The 19,000-nt window shown below is 37.7% G+C and overlaps 1 protein-coding gene across 7 annotated transcripts in view; it reads left to right on the top strand.

The window, feature by feature from the left end:
• MALRD1 (MAM and LDL receptor class A domain containing 1) overlaps window positions 1-19,000 on the top strand; it is a 743,525-nt gene that overhangs the window by 492,374 nt on the left and 232,151 nt on the right. The gene's annotated exons all lie outside the window — the stretch shown is intronic.

Below are 19,000 nucleotides of genomic sequence, written 5' to 3'. Positions count from 1 at the left end.
CCATGGACAGGGGAAACTGGCAGGCTACAGTTCATGTGGTCGCAAAAAGTTGGACGCAACTGAGCAACTAGGCACACATTGAAGACATTATGGAGGTTCTAGAGACATGCTGTAAGGAACTGGGCATGGAACACTATGGAGTCTTACCAAAAATAGCATCGTATCTTCAAAACCAAAGAGATAGGATTGGAATGGAAAGGAGACTTCCAAATTATGTATGGTGGGCATGAAGGGTGGCTCACCATTCTGCTGAGTCAAAGAGCTAAACTTAAAGGATGCCCACCAGGAAATGGGCAGGGTGTGGGGAACTTGGGTGGACATTCTAAGAGCCTGAACCGCCACCTGCATAGCCTGCCAACCAGCTAAGCACATGTACCAATGCCACACAGCCATAAAAGATTTTTTGTATTTGGGCATTGACCATTCCTTCAAATCAGTGTAAGATGTGTATTCATTTAAATGAAGGTTGGTTATGTAAACTTTCCAAAAAAAGAAAGTGATATTGGGATTCCCTTTCTGAGTTATTAGACAAAATCAATAATTCAAAGATATAATCGCTCTAGTTCTTGAGAATCTGTTAAATGATTTGTATTTTCATAAATAATGTATTATTACAGTATATTAGGCTAATCAACTATCATATTTAAACATGATAAATGGCAATCAAAATGTCATTTCTACATGTAGATCAGACAAGAAAGCAGGATTTTTGTTTTCAATAGGACTTACTAAAATTATCAGATCATGGTATTTCTATTTTTTAAAAATTCATAAATGTGCTCTTTTAAGAAATAGATCCTAGAGAATGGATGATTTCTGCAGACTTTCATCGAAGTGTTTTTTTTAAAAATCCTAGTTTAGTTTTCATATTTTATGGGAAGAGTATAAGAATTTTAAAGAAGTGAACAACCCTGGCTAAGTAACATTGCCAGTAGGAAAAGGGTGTGTTCATGGTCTTTGTAATCTCTGAACAATAAACCTTATTTTGCAGTAGGGACTTTTGTCTGTTTTGTTCACAGATGGATTCCAAGCACTAAGAACTGGTCTTGATAAAAGAAAGGCACTCAAATATTGAGTTGCTAAATGAAATGGAGCTTTTAAGGAAAAATAATCTAAGTAAGGGATGTTTTATGGCTTGTTTCCGGCTGTAAGCAATTTTTTTGTATGTTTATAAGGTAGCACTGGTTGCAGGTCAAGGAATTTGCCTACAGGAACAAGGCAAGAGTCAGAGTGGCTTAACTACTAGCCTCAGAAGTTATCCACTATCATTTGCAGGATTACCCATTGGTTATATAGGCCAACATCTTCAGTGTGAGCAATCCATCAGGCTAGAACTCAGTAAATATCAGACAATGGGGAGTGGGCCATCTTGGCTGGCTGTCACAAGGACATCCTGATAACCACTCCCAGCTTAAACTTCATTGATGTTTACGTGTTCTCTTCTTGTTACATGTTCTCATTTATTCAGTGGTTCCTCATTCCCAGGTTAAAAAAAAGTCCAAACATGGAAAGCTTGCATATTCCTCTCAAATGGAATTGCTCTCAAGTTGGCACCAAAACAACTTTGACATCACTGTGCATACAATTCCTCTCCAGTATGTCCTCAATTATAATCTCTCTCTCCTTCTGTACTTGCTTCCATATAATGATGCTCTTTCTCCTGTTTTCAGTCTCACCCTCTCACTATATCATCCAATCCACTTGTAAAACCCTTTAAAATTCCTTATCTGTCTCATTTCCTGCTTTAGTTACCGCCTCTTTACTTGGCTTCTGTTCACAGCAAAACTTGTTAAAAAGTTGTAATTCTTGCGCTCCCATCTTCAACTTGTGTTCACTCCTCAACCAACTCATATTCAGCCTTCCAAACTCCACTGAATCTTCTCTTGGAAAGTTTACCAGTTTCATCTCACCAATGCCACTTAACACCTTTCTGGGCCCAAGTTGCTTGGCAGCTCAGCAGTATTTGGCATCTGTGACCACCCCTGCTTAGAAACACTTTCATTTCCTTGTCTTAGCTTATGGGATACTATACCTTCACGGTTTTACTTTAACTTCTCCATCTTTTCCTCTTCATATTTTTTCCTAACTCTTCTCCATACAGTATCTTTGCCTCCTTATTCTCCATCTTTGAATCTCTTTAGGTTATTTCGTTCCTCATACAGCCTTTTTTTTTTTTTTTTAATTTTATTTCACTTTTAAACTTTACAACATTGCAATGGTTCCGCCATACACCGAAATGAATCCGCCACAGGCACACACGTGCCCCCGACCCCGAACCCTCCTCCACCCTGCCCCACACCATCCCCCTGGGTTGTCCCAGTGCACCAGCCCCAAGCATCCAGCATCGTGCCTCAAACCTGGACTGGCGACTCATTTCATATATGACATTATACATATTTCAATGCCATTCTCCCAAATCATCTCACCCTCTCCCTCTCCCACAGAGTCCAAAAGACTGTTCTATACATCAGTGTCTCTTTTGCTGTCTCGTATACAGGGTTATTGTTACCATCTTTCTAAATTCCATATATATGCATTAGTATACTATATTGGTGTTTTTCTTTCTGGCTTACTTCACTCTGTATAATAGGCTCCAGTTTCATCCACCTCATTAGTACTGATTCAAATGTGTTCTTTTTAATGGCTGAGTAATACTCCATTGTGTATATGTACCACAGCTTTCTTATCTATTCATCTGCTGATGGACATCTAGGTTGCTTCCATGTCCTGGCTCATACAGCTTTAAATGCCAACTGTTCTGTTCCTTGCCTCATATCGAATTACTTAATGAATTGGATTTCCAATAAGTTTAATATAAATTAAACTTTGATTCTGGTGCATGCTTTTAAGTTCCATGATTTTATAATGGTGTCATAGCTTCATATATATATATACATTTATATGTATATATATATATATGACTTATGTTTCCCAGAGTAGTTGTAAATACTTAAGAGTTTCAGAAATGTAGTTTATACTTTACTATTTGTTATGACACATAGCAAAATGAGAGGGAACTATTTGGTGCTTAATACCCATTGAATTCAACTAATATGTCAGTATGACAGGACAAGTACAGCCTATAAAATAAATGCAGTTTCAGTTCTAGACAGAGAAACAAATTTACTTCTAAGTGATGTCATTAATTAACCTTAGTATAATAATTTACAGGAACACAAATCTCTAACTCTTTTTCTTAAGTAAGCACACATAACACATCTAAATGGATAGAATATGTTTTAAGAAATATGTCTAAATGAATAAAATGTGCTTTTCCTAGACTGATATCAGTCATTTTTGTATATGCCTTGTGTAACTGTAGAGTGCTATTTTTATTCATTCCTTCTACACAGTGTATGAATTTTGAGTGTAGAGATCTCAATTCAGAGTGGCTGTATACAGATACAAAATGTATATGTAATATGTATAATGTATATCTAATATCTAATGTATGTATATCATATATATGCATATGTATGTGTTAGAGATGTGTATGTATGTAATATAACGTGTTATATACATATGATATGAATATGTGATATAAGGAAAAATCATTTCCTATTCTTTCAGGAAATGGTTGCTTAGTGTGCCTGGCCCTGGGGTTACAACAGCAAACACATGCATGGCCTGTGGATTCACTTTTTTAAAAAAACTTTTTATTTTGTATTGGGACTTCCTTGGTGGTTCAGACAGTAAAGAATCTGCTTGGAATGCACGGGACCTGGGTTAGATCCCTGGGTTGGGACAATCCCCTTCAGAAGGGAATGGCAACCCACTCCAGTATTCTTGCCTGGAGAATTCCATGGACAGAGGACCCTGGTGAGCTACAATCCATGGGGTTGCAAAGAGTCAGACAAGATTGAGTGACTAAAAGTGGAGATGGCCAATTAACAATGTTGTGATGGTTTCAGGTGAACAGTGAAGGACTCAGCCATACATATACATGTGTCCACTCTCCCCCAAGCTCCCCTCTTGTCCAAGCTGCCACATAATACTGAAGAGTTCCGGTAGGTACTTATCCATTTTAAATACGCAGTGTATAAATGTTCTTCCCAAACTCCTTAACTGTCCCTTTGTCCTATCCTTCCCCCAGCAACCATTAGTTCATTCTCTAAGTCTGTGAGTCTGTTTCTGTTTTGTAAGTTCATTTGTATCATTTCTTTTTCGATTTCACATATAAAGGACGTCATATAATATTTCTCCTTCTCTGTCTGACTTTCTTCACTGAGTATGACAATCTCTAGGTCCCGGATTCGCTTCTTTTAAGGCAAACCTACTGACCTATGAAAAATCTTGACAGTATTCTTTGTATTCATGAACTCATATGAGTTTTATCATCACAAAGAATGTAAAATCCTAGGATAAATGTAGATCTCCAAGAATAACTATGTGCTGATAGTGAACTTCGCTCAGCCGTGTCTGACTCTTTACAACCCCATGTACTGTATTGTATAGTCCATGGAATTCTCCAGGCAAGAATACTAGAGTGCATAGCCTTTCACTTCTCCAGAGGATCTTCCCAATCCAGGGATCAAACCCAGAGCTCCCACATTGCAGGCAGATTCTTTACCAGCTGAGCCACCAGGGAAGCCCAAGGATATTGGAGTGGGTAGCCTATCCCTTCTCTAGGGGATCATCCTGACCCAGGAATTGAACCAGGGTCTTCTGCATTGCAGGTGGATTCTTTACCACTACTAGGGAAGCCCTTCACGCTATCATTATATTTGTGCTTGGGAGAGTGATATATCTAGTTAGCTATGTAGTAATCTAGTTAGCTAGATAATATAGCTAGATGGATAGGTGAATGGATGACGTCCACACCACTTCTCCCCCTGCCCCACCCCACCCCCACACACATACTGCTTTCAAACATAAATGCTATAGTTTAGAAGATTCAGAACTAAAAAGTTAAATGTTATGTTTTTTCCACTTAAAACACTGCTTTTAGGGAATTGAAATATATATTTTTTCTTACATAGAGGAGATCTCTCTCTGTGACTCTGAAAGAAACTTTTGATTGTGTTTAATGTATAGAATATGGCTAGTTCTCATTTTGCAATAATTTCAGTAATCAGGACTGTACCTAAGTGTTACTTTCTCTGCCCTCTATTATGTGGAAGGATAAAAGTTTTAATATTCATTATTATCTTTTCCTGTCACCATAGATGTTTTGGATTCCTCAGTGTGTGTGTGTATGTATGTACGTGTGTGTGTGTGTGTTTTAAACCTAGAATTTGTTATACTCTGTGTTCCAGAAACTGTGCTAATGAGATCCAGAATTTGAAGCCTGACTCTCTAATGCATTCTAGTTCTAAGCACTGACTGACATAATAATGCTGACTGGCTTTGGAGATGTGTAAACAAACTCACTGGCTTAAATGAGGAATAATGAGTAGTGCCTGATTCACCTGAAGCCATTGTAGGAAAAGGCAGGCAATCGTAAAAGAGAGCATTTTAATTCTTGATTAGGGGCCACAGTGAAACGAGTACAAGATATTACAGACACCGAAGTGCCTCGGTAATTACTCCAGAATTGGAGAATGTTTAAAAGCTTTACACACTGAAGAGTGCAAGAAAGAACCACCTTTGATGATTTCAAATTTGACCAAATGCAGTAACGATTCATTGCTGCTCTATTTAACATATTTCTATATATTGCACTGAAATTAATACAGCTAAAAATACCATTTATGCTTTTGCCAGGGCCTGTATGGCTTGTCAGTAATCCAGAAAGAATATTTTGATAATTCATCTTATCCTTCTCTAGTCTTCAATGGCATTTTATTATTGTATTTTTTTTTGGACTAGGACAGGGTTAAACCCTTAACTTGAAAGACATGTCCAGAGTTTGGCTTAGATACAAGGATTTCAAAGATGAGAGCCAAAATGAGTATGCTTGTGCCAAGAAGAAGGATGGAAGGAGCATATGACTGGACCCATCTGTAGCAAATTGCCTTTGATGACGCAAAAAAAATAATTAAAACACTGCAAAAAACAGTGAATGATTTCAGTAATAAATAAAATCCTCTGGAAGACTGATAAAGATACTAATACAGAAAAAAGAAATAGCATTTCTTCCAGCAAGAAATTTTGAAAAGGAAAATCCATTTCTCTAACCTTTAAAGTCTAATGGCTTCTCTGTGGTCTCTTTCCCATTTATATTCTTTCCTAACTTCATGTTGGCACTAATACTATTTAGTAAAATTGACTGTGAAGTCCTGTGATAAAATGCCACTCTGCAGTATCTTTGTAATTTTATGATCAATAAAATACCCTGATGCCATAGCATAGTAATCAATGTATGAGAAATGAATTTCAAACAAAGAAATAATAAAAGTATTAGCCAGATAAATATCTTTCAGATATGAAAAATGTCATTTACAGAAAATAAGCATAGCAATGCATAGACTAAAACCAAGAGAGCTACAATCTGGGGGAAAAGTCATGACACAAAAGCTTGAATGCTTCCAAGCCAGCATGCTAGAGAAAATTTAAGACTGACGATAATTATTACCGCATAATCTTTGTGCATAGCGTGGTAATTGCTTTCTGGCTCCAGAGCTACAGATTCAGAGTGAAATGTAACAAATGAGAATTACATTTTTTATACCTAGTGATGAGACATAGAATGGATCTGTGGTTTATTGGAACGATATAAAATAATTACTGCATTTTATAATCTTAGAAAGTCAGGTTTCAATTTCTATCTGGAATGCTTTCCTGAAGTTTATCCATCTGAATTTTCATTTTCCCTTCCATGTGGGAAGTTTATGAAGCCTCACTAATTGGGCTGGACATTTCTGTGAGAAATGCAAAGTGCAGAATAATGATAGCATTTTCATTCTTCACCCATGTGCGCCAAGAGGGCCCCCAAGAGGTGTTGTCTGGGTCTGCACTCATTTTCTGTCTCACTTTAAGGCAGTTCCATCTGTAATCAGGCTCTGCTTCTCCTGGAGAAGGAAATGGCAATCCTCTCCAGTACTATTGCCTGGAAAATCCCATGAACAGAGGAGCCCGGTAGGCTACAGTCCATGGGGTCACAAAGAGTCGGACACGACTGAGCGACTTCACTTTCTACTGGTGGTGTTTGTAACAAATCCACTCCCGGGCAGTGGAGCCACTAATGATATTCTTGAGCCCATGCAGTGCTAACTCTGCATTCCTGGCTGCTTGGGCTATGCTGTCAAGATAGAAGATGATCCTTACAATGGAAAGACTGCGAGTCTACTGAAAAACAACAACAAAAAAGCTTATTCCAATTGAAGTTTTCTGAAGTCTAGTAATTGCTATAGGAAGTTCAGCTAAATCTTCCTTAGAATATTTTATAAAATTGTAATTGTTCCACAAAGCAGAGATCTAGATATTTTGTATCATCACCGTTCTATAGTAAAATGAAATCCTGTTCACTTAGTTTTACTCTAAATCTGTTTCTTCAGGAGACAGACATTTAATACTACTCTAGGCACAAATATCCTAGTAATTATTTCTATTATCTTTAAGGTAGTTTGATTCAAATGGTCATGATTTAGGAGTAACAGACTTTCAAGTTATATGATACTAAAAATCACTGAAAAGCACCCTATAATGAAGGTCTTTATGCAAATAATGAAGCTGAAATATAAACTAAATTCACTAAGCATTGAATCATTCTTCCTGTAAGAAGTATAAGTACAGGTTGCACTTTCAGTGTCGTGGAAGGCCATCAGAGTAATAGGGGATTCCAGTGGCAGGGCATCATGTGTTTAGAGGGATGAGAAAACCAACCTTGGTGTCAGTAATGAAGAGAGGAAAAAAATAAGTTGAGGGGTTGAGGTACTGAGTAAAAGGTTGTGTGTTCCTTCCCCACGTGATGTGAAGAACCTAACAATTATCAAGGCTGAGAAAGACTCATATAACTGGCAGCTTCTTGTCACCCCAAAGCACTTCCTTCTGTCATACATGAAGATCAGGATGTACCAAGGACTCTAATTGTAATCAGCACAAGAATGGCCATTCTAACAATAAACACAGTTTGACCTAGGAACAGGCTGAAAAGTAAGAGTGAAATGAGATGATTGTGTCATATGAATCATTTATGTTAGACATTCATCTAACATGGATGACATAAAAATATGGATGAAACCGATCACAGAAGAGATTGATGTAGCATGCATGGCTAAAATAAGACAAAAGAAAATAAGAAAAACAATTTTTAGATTATTAATATATATTCAATTAAATGAGCCAAGAGTTTGGAAATCTAGCTCATATTTTGGAACTATGCCAGTTGTTGCTTAACATACTCTTAACTAATTTTAATTTAAAACTGAAAAAGAGGTTTTACTGACTGTCCTACACAGAAGCATGTATGTTATCATGAGCTTTGCCTCTTTATTTGGGACCCTTTTTCAAAAACCAGAGATGAAGTAACTTGCAATGCTACAATTAAAATATTACACAAAGATGTTTATTGCTTTTGTGAAATGGACAGTTCACTACAACCTGCTTCTGTATTCAGAAACTCCCCTGATTGTGTTGGGTTTAAGTATTAACATTTGCTTTAAAAATCACTCTCTGAGTGATTGCTTTCTGAGTATGGAAATGGACTTTATTGAAAAGTGATAAAATTCTGAGCTTAGTTTGCTTGGCAGCGGATATCAGCCACCAGATTAACATCAGGTACCAGAGAAGTCTGGGTCTCTGACAATAAAACTGACCATCAAGAGATACAAAGAAATACAATTTTTAAAAAATGCAACAAAGGTTAAGAGGGTAGGATTGGAACAGAGGGACCACTTTTCCAAAAGTGTGTTGATGGTTGACCTGAATTATTCTGAGCTCTGCCATCTTAAATATGATAGTTATATATTTAATCACATCATTAAAAAGTGATTGGGGGCTATTTCCTCCCTATCTTTTCATCTGCCTGAGGGGCTTTCCAAGCGAATGGAGATCTGCCCTTCAACAGATATTAAATGACAATGTGAGAGAAACCTCAGCCCTTTTTATCAGTTTTAAGAATTAGTCTTTCCCTTATTCTTAGCCTTACTGGTACAGTTTTGGCTGTTTGTTTTGACTTTTACCTGAGTTTGAACTTCACCTGTTATCCATGATGTCTTCCTTCTTCCCTTTAGCGTTAGTGCATCACACCTGTGGGAGAAAACAATGGTTTCTGGTGACGCTCAAGAAATAGTAGGGACTTCCCTGATGGTCTAATGACTAAGACTGCAAGCTCCCAAGATAGGAGGTCAGGAAACTAGATCCCACATGCCACAACTGAAGATCCTGCATGCTGCAACTAAGACCTGGCCCAGCCAAATCAATATATTAATAAAAATAAAATATTTTTTTAAAGTTACATAACAAGGTTAAAAAAGAAATCGTAGCATTGAATAGGTTATGTTCGATACACATATGTGTGTGTATATATGTGGGGCTTCCTAGGTAGTGCCAGTGGTAAAGAATCTGTGTACCAGTGCAGGAGACACAAATGATGTGGGATCGATCCCAGGGTTAGAAAGATGCAGTACTATTTGCCTGGAAAATTCCATGAACAGAGAAGCCAGGAGGGCTACTGTCCATAGGGTCACAGAGTCAAACTCAAGTATGGTGTTATGTGTACATACTTGTACATACCTATATGCATGTAACATTATATGTGTGTGTGTGTGTGTGTGTGTATGTGTGTGTTGGTGTGTGTATGCTGTGCTGTGCTTAGTCGCTCAGTCATGTCTGACTCTTTGCAACCCCATGGACTGTAGTGCCTCAGGCTCCCCTGTCCATGGGGATTCTCCAGGCAAGAATACTGGAGTGGGTTGCCGTGCCCTGCTCCAGGGCATCTTCCCAACCCATGGATTGAACCCAGGTCTGCCCCATTGAAGGCGGATTCTTTACCAGCTGAGCTACCAGGGAAGCCGTGTGTGTGTGTGTGTGTGTGTGTGTGTGTGTGTGTGTGTGTGTGTGTTGTGTAAGCCACAGGTTGACAAGTGTATAATTGGAAGAAAGGTGTGATTGTTTGTGATGCCTTGTAGTGAACTGCAAGAGTGAAACAAAAAACAAGTGATTCTGTGCCTCTCTGTCTGCTGTGTAAGAAGAGCTTTGTGCATTGGCCTGAGTTGTTTAGAACTGAAGAGGAAAGTAAGAGTGAAAAGACCTCCAGTGAGTATTTGGCTCTACTTGTTGACAGGACAAATATCAGGTGAAGACCTCTGAGATACTTGTGAATACTCTACTTCTTGACAGGACAAATTTCATGTGAAGACCTCTGAGATCCAGGGTGTTATGGAGTGTAATGATTGCAGACTATTGTCCTTAGAGTCTTCTTTGAGCCACAGGCAACCAGCCCATTTGTTAGTCTCCCCTCTTCACTGAATCTTAGGGCATTAATCTAATCGTTGAGTATAAAGATATATTGGGTTGGCCAAAAAGTTCATCTGGGATTTTCATGAGATGTTACAGAAAAACTGCAATGAACTTTTTGGCCAACTCAATACATATATATTTTTTATTTTTTTTATTTTTCTTCATCTCACTCCTAGAATATTTCCCTGGAAAGAAAATAGGGTGAGAGTTAATGCATTTAAACAATCATGATTTATGTTTTAGAAATATATTTTTTATTTGCTATAGATCTTAATAATAAATGTTTATGTGTAAGGCAATGGCACCCCACTCCAGTACTTTTGCCTAGAAAATCCCATGGACCTCCGTGTAAGACCTCCTGGTAGGCTGCAGTCCATGGGGTTGCTAGAGTCGGACACGACTGAGCGACTTCACTTTCACTTTTCACTTTCATGCATTGGAGAAGGAAATGGCACCCCACCCCAGTGTTCTTGCCTGGAGACTCCCAGGGGTGGGGGAGCCTGGCGGGCTGCCGTCTATGGGGTCGCACAGAGTCGGACACGACTGAAGCAACTTAGCAGCAGCAGCAGCAGCAGCAGCAGCAGCAGCAGCATCAGTGAACATATATTGGTAAAATGTAAATGTCTTCTATGTCAAGCATGGTATTAGAAGCTCTAAACACTGGATCTCCAATCCTTACAAAAGATGACAAGGTAAATATGATAGTTCTCATTTTTTCAGATGAGGAAAGTGAAACTCGTAGTACAGAACTGGGTTATTTCCATTACATTGCATTGAGTGCAGAATAAATTAAGTAGTATAGATGAGGCAAGTTTGCAAATACAGAGAGATTTTAGTTTAGTTATCACTTACTGTGTGGTTTAAGGAATGGGAAATACCTACAGAAAGCAGCACTGTCCTTCTAGCTAAGCCTCGTGGAAGCTGTGACTTTCCTTTTTTTTTTTTTGCATATTTTTTTATCAAAAATGCGTTTATGTTTTTAACTGGGGGATAATTGCTTTACAATGTTGTGTTAGTTGTCACTGTATAACAAGGTGAATCAGCTACATGTATATGTATATTCCCTCCCTCTTGAACCTCCCTCCTTTGCCCTCATCCCACCGCTCAGGTCATCGCAGAGCTCAGGGCTGAGCGGCTATGCAGCGGCTTCCCGCTAGCTAGCTATTTCACGTGTGATAGTGTATATATGTCAATGCTACTCTCTCACTTCGTCCCACCCTCTCCTTCCACTGCTGTGAGGTTCTTGACTGCTAAGGCCACATTCATTTTTAGAAGTTTAGTCTTTGATAGATGAGAGGAAATTATGGTACCTCTGATCTATGAATAGAACTTTGTATCTTTTTCATGATTTAAATATGTTCTGCCTTTTCTAATTACCCTCCTATTTTAGACTGTGTGTGGGTGCATATGCGTTCTTTTTCCTAACACATGAAGCTCTGAGGAGTCTCTGTGGCCAACATCCAGGCCAGTGTACTAGAATTTGCAAGTTTTACCACATGAGTTTTTCCTTAACGACATATTTATCAACTGTGTGTGGGTGCATATGTGTTCTTTTTGCTAACACATGAAGCTCTGAGGAGTCTCTGTGGCCAACATTCAGGCCAGTGTACTAGAATTTGCAAGTTTTACCACATGAGTTTTTCCTTAACGACATATTTATCACTTAGTTTCATCTTATTATACTCTTGTATCCTTACCTTTCATCCTTGGAACAAGGGCATGAATAAATAAATCCGATAATTATTCCTTATTCTTGTCCTTAGTAAACTTTTAACTATTTATTGCTGAGTAATTAGTCCACCACGCGTAAGCATTTGGGTCTCAGTGCTGCTGCCCAAGGCTTCAAAGGACATGCACACTTCTTTATGATATTAAACCTTAATGAGTATGGCAGTCATATTTTTATATACATAATAAATTGAAAGGCTAATGCAAATCAAACTTTCATTTTTTAGCTCTTACCCTGCATTTCAGCAGTTAAAATGTCCAGATAATAAATTATAGAGTGAGTGTTGTTATTACTGTTTTAAAGAGAAATATTCCATTTGGCTTAGCAGAGGCTTAAACCATATTTTGCCTACAAATTCTTGTTAGCATGGCTCTCCTGTTTCAGGCAGCAGGCGGTGGCATGGACATCAGATTCACATAAATCTGGGTCCAACCTCTGCTCTATCCTAATATTTCTTGCCATGTATTCTCAGTTTCAAATTTCTGAAGTATTCTGAGCCTCAGTTTCTTTATTTACAAAATAGATTAATAATAGGTTGTTTGTTGTTTTAGTCACTAAGTCATGTCCAACTCTTTTGTGACCCCATGGACTGTAGCCTGCCAGGCTCCTCTGTCCATGGGATTTGCCAGGCAAGAATACTGGAGTGGGTTGCCATTTTCTCCTCCAGGGGATCTTCCCAACCCAGGAATCAAACCTACTTCTCTTTGGTCTCCTGCATTCATAGGCAGGTTTTTTACCACTGCACCACCTGCCTACCTTTAACACTAGGAGCTATAAAGACTTGACCTCTTTCTCATCACCTGTCCAGAAGCCCTGCTCAGTGTCAACTGTTCTAGATCAATGTCCCCATCTTGTGGACAGAATAAAGAACAGTTTGACCAATATCACTTTCCATTACAATCTTCATGTCTTCTTGGGGTAGGGAGAGAGTCTTTGGGAAATTAATACTTTGGTGATTAGGAGGGGAATCGATGAATAGTCTCTAGAAGTTTCACCTGATTCTCACTGTAGGCTACACTTTTTGTTAATTTCATCAAAGGTATTCTTTCTTTATAAAACACAAGCATATGTTTGCCTATATCCTCTTTTTCCTTCTCTGTGAACTCCCAGCTTGGCAACAACTCCAAAAAGCATTTCTTTACGTGAATTTGCTCTAATTCTAGTTATTGGTTTTGGACTACTGAGGAAACCATGTATTAATACTTATATTGATCAGTTCCATTAGGAATTTGAATTCTAGTTTCAACTAGATTTTTCAGTGAAGTCCCTTAAGCCTCCCATTCATTCCACAGTAATGTCTACTCCTAGATGCCTCAGGCTTTGCTCTCTGCATGTCACACCTTTTGATGATACATGTCCTGTCTCAACCCACTTGCATATCAAATCTCTTTCTTTCCTCTAAAGCTCTAGAATTTCTTTCCTCTAAAGCTCCAGGATTAGTTGCCATGGATCCACCCTTCCCACTATCTACAGCTCTTTCTACTAAAGAACAGATCTTTCTAAAGCAGATATGATCAGGTTACTCCCTTATTTAAAAATTGTAGGCGGCTTTATATTGGTTATAGGATTGGATTAAACCTTCACAATGAAATTAAAGATACTTTCCAATGTATGGTCTTGATCTCTATATCTGAGTTGTACATCCTCAGTCTTTATTATACTTTTGATATTCTAATCACATCAGGCTATTCAAGGTTCCCAAAATATTTCAATACTTTCATAGCCTACTGCCTGCACATGTGATTTTCTTTACTTGGAATGTCCTCATATACTTTATGCCCTTGGTGGTATTCTGTGCAGTTTCAAAGCCCATACAAATACTACACTCTTTACTACACCTTCCTAATTTCACACAGATCCTTTATTTTACTGCAACTCCACTCAAGTACTGTGTTATTTTTCTGTAATATAATGGAATTTGCTCACACTCAAGCTAAATCGTTACATGGTGTTTTTGTTTCTATTTATTTGTGAGTCCTTTAAATAGTAACAATATATAGCCTAGACATACTCCTTTCCCTATTTGGAACCAGTCTGTTGTTCCATGTCCAGTTCTAACTGTTGCTTCTTGACCTGCATACAGATTTCTCAGGAGGCAGGTCAGGTGGTCTGGTATTCCCATCTCTTTCAGAATTTTCCACGGTTTATTGTGATCCACACAGTTTGTTGTGATCCACACTTATTTAACTTCTATGCAGAGTACATCATGACAAACACTGGGCTGGAGGAAGCACAAGCTAGAATCAAGATTGCCAGGAGAAATATCAATAACCTCAGATATGCAGATGACACCACCCTTATGGCAAAAAGTGAAGAAGAACTAAAGAGCTTCTTGATGAAAGTGGAAGAGGAGAGTGAAAAAGTTGGCTTAAAGCTCAACATTCAGAAAACGAAGATCATGGCATCCGATCCCATCACTTCATGGCAAATAGATGGGGAAACAGTGAAAACAGTGGCAGACTTTATTTGGGGGGGGGGCTCCAAAGTCACTGCAGATGGTGACTGCAGCCATGAAATTAAAAGATGCTTACTCCTTGGAAGGAAAGTTATGACCAACCTAGGTAGCATATTAAAAAGCAGAGACCTTTGCCAACAAAGGTCCATGTAGTCAAGGCTATGGTTTTTCCAGTGGTCATGAATGGATGTAAGAGTTGGACTGTGAAGAAAGCTGAGCGCCAAAGAATTGATGCTTTTGAACTGTGGTGCTGGAGAAGACTCTTGAGAGTCCCTTGGACTACAAGGAGATCCAACCAGTCCATCCTAAAGGAGATCTGTCCTGGGTGTTCATTGGAAGGACTGATCTTGAAGCTGAAACTCCAATACTTTGGCCACTGGATGCGAAGAGCTGATTCATTGGAAAAGACCCTGATGCTGGGAAAGATTGAGGGCAGGAGGAGAAGGGGACGATAGAGGATGAGATGGTTGGATGGCATCACTGAGTCAATGGACATGGGTTTGGGTGGACTCCGGGAGTTGGTGATGGACAGGGAGGCCTGGCGTGCTGCGGTTCATGGGGTCACAAAGAGTCAGACACGGCTGAGCGACTAAACTGAATTAAATAATAACAGCTGCTTATTTTTCTTCTTGACACCCGTCTCAATTAACAGCATATACAAGAACCTAATAATAATTGATTTAAATTAAAATTCAGCACTCATTTGAATCATAGATGTTCATTTCCTTCATTACTTGCAGTAGGGAATATTGCAATGTAGTGAGCACATACCTGCTTTGAGATTATGTAAAACAAGCTCAATATTAGGTTGTGTTTCTTATCATTATAACATTTTATCAACAATTAGAAGAATGTCTGACCTAGGCTTAGTACTCAACATATCAGTTAAGTAAGTAGAAAACTCATAATTTCATTTTATCATATTGGGGTTCTAGTCTTTAATAAACCATTGTTTTTCCTAGTTAATTCCTATTCCAAGTGATTTAATGACTAGACTTATTCTTTTGTTATTGACTTAATTCTCATCCTAGTGTTCTTTTTTCATATTTATATGCAGATTTTAGGTTTATAATTATTTTTGAATTGCAATTTTTATTTTAGTAATATATTTTGAGTGTAAAAGTGTAGATATATTTGACTTGTTTGTTAAATACAAACAGCAATACTGTTTTGGTGAATTCAATGATTTATTAAAGTCAGAAAATTTTCTCACTCTTTATACACACATAATATATACTTCTCTAGGTAGTAATACCTTTATACCTATAATTTTGGGCCTGCTATTAGGATTGGTCTTCAGAGAATTTTAGATTGAGAATTTTACTCTTTTAATACTTTCCTGAAGGAAAGTAGACCATTATTCATGTGTTATAAACACTGTATACCTGTGTCTCCTTTGGAAGAAAAAGTTGTGCACGAATCTTAGCTTGAAGTTTGCCATTCCTTTGTACACATATGCTGTTTCACACACATATATTTGTTTTATTTTCTCTCTCATTATTTCCCACCCCTGGAGGAAGACAGGGAGCTGAGTTATGTCCAATGATTTTGTCATAAAATGCTGTTCTTTTGTTCGCATCGAGTGGTTATCAACCCTGGTGAACGGCAGTGTGCCAAGGGACAGATACAATCATTCATGACTGACATTCTGCCTCGGACCTGCTGCCTCCTCTATTATTCTTCGTGTCAGATGCTTCCTAAAGACTCCTCATTTTTATTTTTTTCCCCATTGTTCTTCTATGTTCACCCGTATGAACGTTTTTCTCCTTCAGGAACCAAATGTAGTGTGAAAGACAGCAGAAACAAGCCATCAACCACTAAGGAGGATATCACCTTCAGTATCATAGACTGGGAATTTTAATTGGGTTAGGCAGCCCTTTCTTTTAAGTGAGTAAGGACCTTGCAAGAATCATTCTGAATGTAACTTTGTAAGAATAATCAGCTCTATAGCCTAGTCCTTGTTATAAATAATTCTTCCTCCATTTTGTATCACCTAAGAGTTAAAATAACTATAGCAGGTCTCAGGAAATTCTCTATGAGTGTAGTGACTCACTGTTGAGAGAATTTATCTGTTAGTCAATTTTTAAATGTTTATTATGACAAGCTCTGCAATTTATTTTTTTAATTTTTTTTTCAATATAAATTCATTTATTTTAATTGGAGGCTAATTACTTCACAATATTTTATTGGTTTTGCCATACATCGGCCACGGATGTACACATGTTCCCCATCCTGAACCCCCCTCCCATCTCCCTCCCCATACCATCCCTCTGGGTCATCCCAGTGCACCAGCCCCGAGCATCCTGTATCCTGCATCGAACCTGGACTGGCGATTCATTTCACAAACGATCTTATACATGTTTCAATGCCATTCTCCCAAATCATCCCACCCGCATCCTCTCCCACAGAGTCCAAAAGACTGTTCTATACATCTGTGTCTCTTTTTCTGTCTCGCATACTGGGTTGTCGTTACCATCTTTCTGAATTCCATATATATGCATTAGTATACTGTATTGGTGTTTTTCTTCCTGGCTTACTTCACTCTGTATAATAGGCTCCAGTTTCATCCACCTCATTAGAACTGATTCAAATGTATTCTTTTAATGGCTGAGTAATACTCCATTGTGTATATGTACCACAGCTTTCTTATCCATTCATCTGCTGATGGACAGCTAGGTTGCTTCCATGTCCTGGCTATTATAAACAGTGCTGCGATGAACACTGGGGTACACGTGTCTCTTTCAATTCTGGTTTTCTCGCTGTGTATGCCCAGCAGTGGGATTGCTGGGTTGTATGGCAGTTCTATTTCTAGTTTTTTAAGGAATCTCCACACTGTTCTCCATAGTGGCTGTACTAGTTTGTATTCCTGCCAACAGTGTAAGAGGGTTCTCTTTTCTCCATACCCTCTCCAGCATTTATTGTTTGTAGACTTTTGGATAGCAGCCGTTTTGACTGGCATGAAATGGTACCTCAGTTTTTACCTTTTCAGAGAATCTGAAATCCAGTAGAGTTTTTATAAAGAGGCACTGAACCTATTTTCAGCTGGTACTAACAATTTAATGCAACATCTTAATTCACCATTTTGAATTAAATATTTCACTGATTAAAAAGAAGCTTTTTTTAGTGCCTACATTATGCCAAACTCTGTCTTAGGCTTGGGAGATCTAGAGGTTAATAAGATAGAGAAAGCTCTTGTCCTCATGGACTTTAAATTGTGGGAAAGACAGACAGTGAATTACTGAAATAATTAAAATATAAGATAATATTGGAAAATGAGAAGTGAGAGTGCTATAAACATTAAAGCAGGGTGATGCAATGTGAGTGAGAACGAAACCCACCCTGAAGGTCCTATGAATGCTTCTCCAAGGTGACATTTGAAGATAAAAAGACAGTTGCTTATTTTGGGGGAAAAAAAAATACTTGTGTGTGTATATACATATACATACATATATATGTATATATCAGATTTGTGTGTGTATATGACTGAAAGAGAAACTAAACTTTCTCTCTTGTACAGTGTAAATGAAGTTGTGATTCTGGAATCCTGTTTCCCAGGAAACAGAAAGATCAGAATGATAAAAAGAAAAAAAAAGTGATTGTAAAAATTATATAACTTCAGCTTTATTCATCTTGATACTTTGCATTAAACTGCCTGCTTTGCCTGAGTCCCATGCTAGTTGCCTAAAACTTTAAAGAAAGTTATCAAGAAATAAATGTTTTGAATTTAAAGAAACATTACTCTACAAAACATGAGGACATATTGTTTAAAATGTTTTCAGTGAATATATGTCTAAAACCACACATGACTGTTCAGTGAATACATTAATCTAAACTTCAAAATCATGTTGTTAGGACAGAAATCCTCTTGTAAATATAAGAGCCACTGGTTATAGATTTTACTCCCAGTATAACAGCCATTTGCAAGATATTTCTGTGGAATAGGTTTTATGCACTTTTAAAATAGTCTATGCTTGATATCATCCTATTTTTGAAAATTCAAAATAGGATTAAACTATATATAAATTTTAAACATTTGAAAATGTTTAGAATAGTAAAAAATATAAAATTCTAATATTTAATTTTTAAGACTTACTATTTAGATGATTTAGAGAATTATATATATTGGGTTGGCCAAAAAGTTCATTTGGGTTTTTTCATTAGAACTTACACAGAAAAATCTGAATGAACTTTTTGGCCAGCCCAATATTTATCTGCTAGATACAGATATTATTCTAAACTGTAGCTACTCCTTTCCATTTAAAAAAAAGTATAAAAATATTTTATAATGGCTATGAAAGATTTTAATACTACATGGCATCATTAATCAATATTTTAATCTTGTCTAGAGTCAGAAGACAAAACTTGGCTGCAGTGCCAGTAATTAGGGCCAGACATGTATTAAATGACTTTTTTGTTGTTGTTTTTGGTTCAGAATTATTCCTGTATCACATTGCATCTTTTTTACCCTTTATTTG

Source organism: Bubalus bubalis, chromosome 14 (assembly GCF_019923935.1).
Source record: "Bubalus bubalis isolate 160015118507 breed Murrah chromosome 14, NDDB_SH_1, whole genome shotgun sequence".
In the NCBI taxonomy this organism is placed as follows: Eukaryota; Metazoa; Chordata; class Mammalia; order Artiodactyla; family Bovidae; genus Bubalus; species Bubalus bubalis.
Note: the sequence above shows the minus strand (reverse complement) of the source record. Positions and strands in the feature narration are given on the sequence as shown.